General features: G+C 56.9%; 1 protein-coding gene across 3 annotated transcripts in view; it reads right to left on the reverse strand.

The window, feature by feature from the left end:
• Positions 1 to 200: 200 nt before the first annotated feature.
• Positions 201 to 7,305, reverse strand: part of LOC116938341 (uncharacterized) — a 29,606-nt gene continuing 22,501 nt past the window's right edge. For 2 of the 3 annotated variants that reach the window (XR_012940067.1, XR_012940068.1), the window contains exon 11: positions 251 to 282. The gene's annotated coding sequence lies outside the window, so the exon portion shown is untranslated. Of the gene's footprint in view, positions 283 to 7,305 lie in introns of all 3 variants that reach the window. The other variant, XM_076063292.1, reaches the window with a different exon arrangement.

The raw sequence follows: 7,305 nt of genomic DNA on the forward strand, positions 1-7,305 counted from the left end.
CAACGATGATGATGACGACGATGACGACGACGACGACGATGATGACGACGATGACGATGACAATGACGACGATGATGATGACAATGACGACGATGATGACGACGATGACAATGACGACGATGACAATGACGACGATGACAATGACGACGATGACGACGACGAACTTGAACAGCCACGACGGAGGATTCCAGACATCACGTGGTGCACCACGTGATGTCTCACGTGGTGCACCACGTGATGCACCGAAGTTACCCTCTTCCATCAGCAGGTGGCGCTGTGCCCCTACAATAACATCAACAACAGTAGCATCAACAATAACATCAACAATATCAACAATAACATCAACACAGTGTTATGCCCCTACAATAACAACACGGTGCTATGCCCCTACAATAACATCAACAATAACATCAACAACAACAATAACAACATCAACAACATGACGGTGGTGGCTGCGGCAGCGGCGGCCTTGCACGCGCTGCACACACACGGAGCCTGAGGCCTCGCCAGCGGTGTGAGACTGAGGGAGCGGTGTGAGACTGAGGGAGCAGCGAGAGAAACATCAACCAGGGGCTGTCCGCAACAGACTCCACCTACTCCTCTTATTATTACTCCTCCTCCTACACTTCTTACACCTCCTCCTACACCTCCACCTCCTCCTCCACTGAGACCTCCTCCACCTCCTCCTCCACTGAGACCACCTCCTCCACCTCCACTGAGACCTCCTCCACTGAGACCTCCTCCACTGAGACCTCCTCCACCTCCACTGAGACCTCCTCCAACTCCTCCACTGAGACCTCCTCCACTGAGACCTCCTCCACCTCCACTGAGACCTCCTCCACCTCCACTTAGACCTACTCCAACTCCTCCACTGAGACCACCTCCACTGAGACCTCCTCCACCACCTCCACTGAGACCTCCTCCACCTCCTCCTCCACTGAGACCTCCTCCACCTCCTCCTCCACGGAGACCTCCACCACCTCCTCCACTGAGACCTCCTCCACCTCCTCCACTGAGACCTCCTCCACCTCCTCCAACTCCACGTGCTGCTCCATCATCCCCACGGTGCATCCTTGCCACCATCACCACCATCATCACTACCGCCACCACCATCATCATCACTACCATCGCCACCACCATCATCATCATACTTGCCACCATCACCATCGTCATCGTCGTCGCCACCATCACCACCATCCTCACCATCATCACCATCACCATCGTCGCCACCATCACCATCGTCGCCATCATCATCCTTGCCACCATCACCACCTTCATCATCATCATCCTTGCCACCATCAACACCACCACCATCATCATCTTCACCATCATCATCATCCTTGCCACCATCACCATCGCCATCATCGTCGCCACCATCACCATCGTCGCCACCACCATCATCACCATCGCCACCACCATCACCATCGTCGCCACCACCACCATCATCACCACCATCACCATCGTCGCCACCACCATCACCACCATCACCACCACCATCATCATCATCGCCACCACCATCACCACCACCACCATCACCACCATCACCACCACCATCACCACCATCACCACCACCACCATCACCACCATCACCACCACCATCACCACCATCACCACCGTCACCATCGTCACCACCATCACCACCATCATCACCACCACCACCACCACCATCACCACCATCACCACCATCACCAACATCACCATCACCACCATCACCACCATCACCACCACCATCACCACCATCACCACCACCATCACCATCACCACCACCACCACCATCACCACCACCACCACCATCACCACCACCATCACCACCATCACCAACATCACCACCACCATCACCATCACCACCATCACCACCGTCACCATCGTCACCACCATCACCACCATCATCACCACCACCACCATCACCACCATCACCACCATCACCAACATCACCATCACCACCATCACCACCATCACCACCACCATCACCACCACCACCATCACCACCATCACCACCACCATCACCACCATCACCACCACCACCATCACCATCACCACCACCACCACCATCACCACCATCACCACCACCATCACCACCACCATCACCACCATCACCAACATCACCACCACCATCACCACCACCATCACCACCACCATCACCACCATCACCACCACCATCACCACCACCACCACCACCATCACCACCATCACCACCACCATCACCACCATCACCACCATCACCATCACCACCACCATCACTACCACCACCATCACCACCATCACCACCATCACCACCATCACCACCACCACCATCACCAACATCACCACCACCATCACCACCACCATCACCACCATCACCACCACCACCACCATCACCACCACCACCATCACCACCACCATCACCACCACCATCACCACCACCACCACCACTACCACCACCACCACCACCACCACCATCACCACCACCACCATCACCACCACCACCATCACCACTACCACCACCACCACCATCACCACCACCATCACCACCACCATCACCACCATCACCACCACCATCATCACCACCACCACCACCACCATCACCACCACCACCATCACCACCACCACCATCACCACCACCATCACCATCACCACCATCACCACCACCACCACCATCACCACCACCACCACCACCATCACCACCACCACCATCACCACCACCATCACCACCACCACCATCAACAACAACAACAACCGCCATTCGCCACTAAGTGGCGGTGACGTCACCACGACGCTTGTGCCAGGCTATGTGCACCCTGAGGCCACGTGAAGTGTCGAACGCCCGCTGGCAGGAGGTCACGGGGCAGACCCAGGTGCCACGGGTCGACTGACTGAGATGACTGGCTGATGCACCACCTGTGCCCCCTACTGTGCCAACCTGCTGTGCTTTAGCCACCCGGCGCTCCGCTCGCTGTTGTGAGCGTCGCTCCTCCGCCCTCCGTTGTTGTTGGAGGGCGACTGCCTCCAACTGCCCAGTAGCATCCTTCACGAGCCTCCTCCACAGAGGCCGATCTTGACACCGCTGGTACCAGTCATCGGCAAGTCCACTCAGCTCCACGTCCTCCTGTACCACATCACTCCATCTCTTCTCTAGCCCGTGCCGCGCCCGCTTAGCCCCCTCAATCCGGCCAAACAAAAGCTGTTTCGGCATGCGGTGGCTGGGCATGCGGGCTACATGACCCAGCCATCGCAGCCTTGCCTGCCGGAGGAGCTCACCGATGGGACCCTGCCCAGATCTTTCAAGGATTTGTGAGCTCCTCACACAATCCAGTCTGGTTAAACCCAGGATGGATCGTAGGCAGGTCAGCCTAAATGTTTCTAACCGGCGAAGATGTTCCATTAGGGGGGTCCACGTTTCGCAAGCGTAGAGAAGGGAGGGAATGACCGTGGCCGAGAAGACCTGAAGCTTAGTGCGGAGCGACAGACCAGGTAGCTTCCACACAGCGTTACGCAACCGATGAAAAGATATTGCCGCTCGACTGATTCGGAGTGAGACCTCTGCTGTTAAACTGGAGCCAGTCATAAGCACACTGCCCAGGTATGGGAAACTCTCCACTCTCTCCACAACTGCCCCATCACCGATTGGGAGTTGTGGGGGTGGAGTGTCCGATGGTACAAAATACCCAGGCAGGTGCTTAGTTTTGGTGGGGCTGATGGTAAGGCCCCACCTCTTAGTGGCACGCTCCAGTCTCAGCAGCAGCGTCTCCAACTCCTCCTCTGACTGAGCAGCTATTACCAAGTCATCAGCATACATAACGTGGTTGAGCAATAGGGAGCCATCCCTTGACCGCACCCGGGCATCGATTAGCCTCCCATTATATCTGTACCATATGGAGATTCCCCCGGTACAGCTATTGAAGGCTTCACGAACTACGTGGTCAAAATAGATGTTAAATAATGTGGGAGCCAGAGGACATCCCTGTCGCACCCCAAGGTGTACAGGGAATGGCTCTGACTCCCGGCCACGTAGTTTTACCCGGGCCCGCTCACCATCATGAAGGTCCTTAATGATCGTGAGCAGAGGGTCAGGTACTCCAAAAGCACGAAGAACGACCCAGAGCCCAGGCCTACTGATGGTATCATAGGCCTTGACCAGGTCAATAAAGCAGAGATGTAGGTCTTGTTGGAATTCCCTACACCTCTGCTGTAGCAGACGGACAGAAAATATGGCATCTGTGCAGGACCGCCCTTTCCTGAAACCGCATTGGGGCTCCGCAAGCCTCTCCTCAGCGTGCCTGGCAAGGCGATGCTGAATAATCCTTGCCAGGACCTTTCCCGGCACACTGAGGAGTGAGATGCCCCTGTAGTTGTTACAGTCTGTGCGGTCCCCCTTCTTAAAAAGGGGGACCACCAGGGCATCCTTCCAATCCTGCGGAACCCGTCCAGTGGTCCAGACTGTTGTTATGATGTCATATAGGGCAGTCTGTGCACAAACGCCACCCTCCCTCAGCATTTCGCTTGGGAGATCATCTCTGCCCGCTGCCTTTCCTGGTCTCAGACTCCGGATCGCCTTCAATACTTCCTCAGCAGATGGCACCTCAGCCAGCCACTCACAGGGGGTGACTTCATCCAATATTTGAGGCACCGCAGCCTCAGCAGGGTCATCCTCACCCTGTGCCACGATGTTTTCCTGGCTGTGGGATTTTCCCTCCCCCAGGACCTCACAGAAATGCTCAGCAAATCTGCGAACCTGTTCCTGGGGGTCGGAAATTGGATCACCGTTTTTTCCCCTAATGATGGTAATAGGTGTGGCGCTGCAGGTTACTCTTTTGATGGAGTTAAATAGCGATTTGTGATCACGGGCCACTGAGGCAGACTCCATCTCCTCAGCAACCCGCGACCACCACCCATCCTTGCAGCGCCTCACGGCTCTCCGAACCTCCGAGCGAAGGCTGCGGTAAGCCTCCTCATTCTCTGACGTGGGATTCTGTAGCCGATGACAGTGGGCCTGTCGCTTTTTCTCAACCATCCTGAACAACTCCTCTGTCATCCAGGGTGTCTGGGGAGGTCTGGACCGCGTACCCAAAGCAGCCATTGCAGCTGCATGAGTCACAGTCCTAAACCTCGCCCATTTACCCTCGACATCAGGAGGAGTCGGGGACGATGCCAATCCCAGCCGCAAGCGATGATGAAATTCTCGCTTGCAACTTTCATCAGATAACTGAGACCAGGCCACTTTAGGTTGGAATGGGGTCCTGGGTGTACACCCACCACCGGAGTGGAAGAATGGCAGGCGCATCTTACAGATGACTAGTCGATGGTCAGAGGGCAGATCAGCTCCACCACCACCATCACCACCACCACCACCACCATCACCACCACCACCATCACCACCATCACCATCACCACCACCATCACCACCACCATCACCACCATCACCACCACCATCACCACCACCATCACCACCACCACCATCACCACCACCATCACCACCATCATCACCACCATCACCACCACCACCACCATCACCACCATCACCACCACCACCACCACCATCACCATTACCACCACCATCACCACGACCATCACCACCACCACCACCATCACCACCACCACCATCACCACCACCACCACCACCATCACCACCACCACCATCACCACCACCATCACCACCATCACCACCATCACCACCACCATCACCACCACCATCACCACCACCACCACCATCACCACCACCACCATCACCATCACCACCACCACCACCACCATCACCACCACCACCATCACCACCACCACCATCACCACCACCACCATCACCACCACCATCACCACCATCACCATCACCACCACCATCACCACCACCACCATCACCACCACCATCACCACCACCATCACCACCACCACCACCACCATCACCACCACCACCACCACTACCACCACCACCACCATCACCACCACCATCACCACCATCACCACCACCACCATCATCACCACCACCACCATCACCACCACCACCACCACCATCACCACCACCACCATCACCACCACCATCACCATCACCACCACCACCACCATCACCACCACCATCACCACCACCATCACCACCACCACCATCACCACCACCATCACCACCACCATCACCACCACCACCATCACCACCACCATCACCACCACCATCACCACCATCATCACCACCATCACCACCACCACCATCACCACCATCACCACCACCACCACCACCATCACCACCACCACCATCACCACCACCACCATCACCACCACCACCATCACCACCACCATCACCACCATCACCATCACCACCACCATCACCACCACCACCATCACCACCACCATCACCACCACCATCACCACCACCACCACCACCATCACCACCACCACCACCACTACCACCACCACCACCATCACCACCACCATCACCACCATCACCACCACCACCATCACCACTACCACCACCACCACCATCACCACCACCATCACCACCACCATCACCACCATCACCACCACCATCATCACCACCACCACCACCACCATCACCACCACCACCATCACCACCACCACCATCACCACCACCATCACCATCACCACCATCACCACCACCATCACCACCACCACCACCACCATCACCACCACCACCATCACCACCACCATCACCACCACCACCATCAACAACAACAACAACCGCCATTCGCCACTAAGTGGCGGTGACGTCACCACGACGCTTGTGCCAGGCTATGTGCACCCTGAGGCCACGTGAAGTGTCGAACGCCCGCTGGCAGGAGGTCACGGGGCAGACCCAGGTGCCACGGGTCGACTGACTGAGATGACTGGCTGATGCACCACCTGTGCCCCCTACTGTGCCAACCTGCTGTGCTTTAGCCACCCGGCGCTCCGCTCGCTGTTGTGAGCGTCGCTCCTCCGCCCTCCGTTGTTGTTGGAGGGCGACTGCCTCCAACTGCCCAGTAGCATCCTTCACGAGCCTCCTCCACAGAGGCCGATCTTGACACCGCTGGTACCAGTCATCGGCAAGTCCACTCAGCTCCACGTCCTCCTGTACCACATCACTCCATCTCTTCTCTAGCCCGTGCCGCGCCCGCTTAGCCCCCTCAATCCGGCCAAACAAAAGCTGTTTCGGCATGCGGTGGCTGGGCATGCGGGCTACATGACCCAGCCATCGCAGCCTTGCCTGCCGGAGGAGCTCACCGATGGGACCCTGCCCAGATCTTTCAAGGATTTGTGAGCTCCTCACACAATCCAGTCTGGTTAAACCCAGGATGGATCGTAGGCAGGTCAGCCTAAATGTTTCTAACCGGCGAAGATGTTCCA

Source organism: Petromyzon marinus, unplaced genomic scaffold (assembly GCF_048934315.1).
Source record: "Petromyzon marinus isolate PM22_M1 ecotype Great Lakes invasive population unplaced genomic scaffold, UKy_Petmar_22M1.pri1.0 PM_G_Scaffold_99, whole genome shotgun sequence".
Lineage (NCBI taxonomy): Eukaryota > Metazoa > Chordata > Hyperoartia > Petromyzontiformes > Petromyzontidae > Petromyzon > Petromyzon marinus.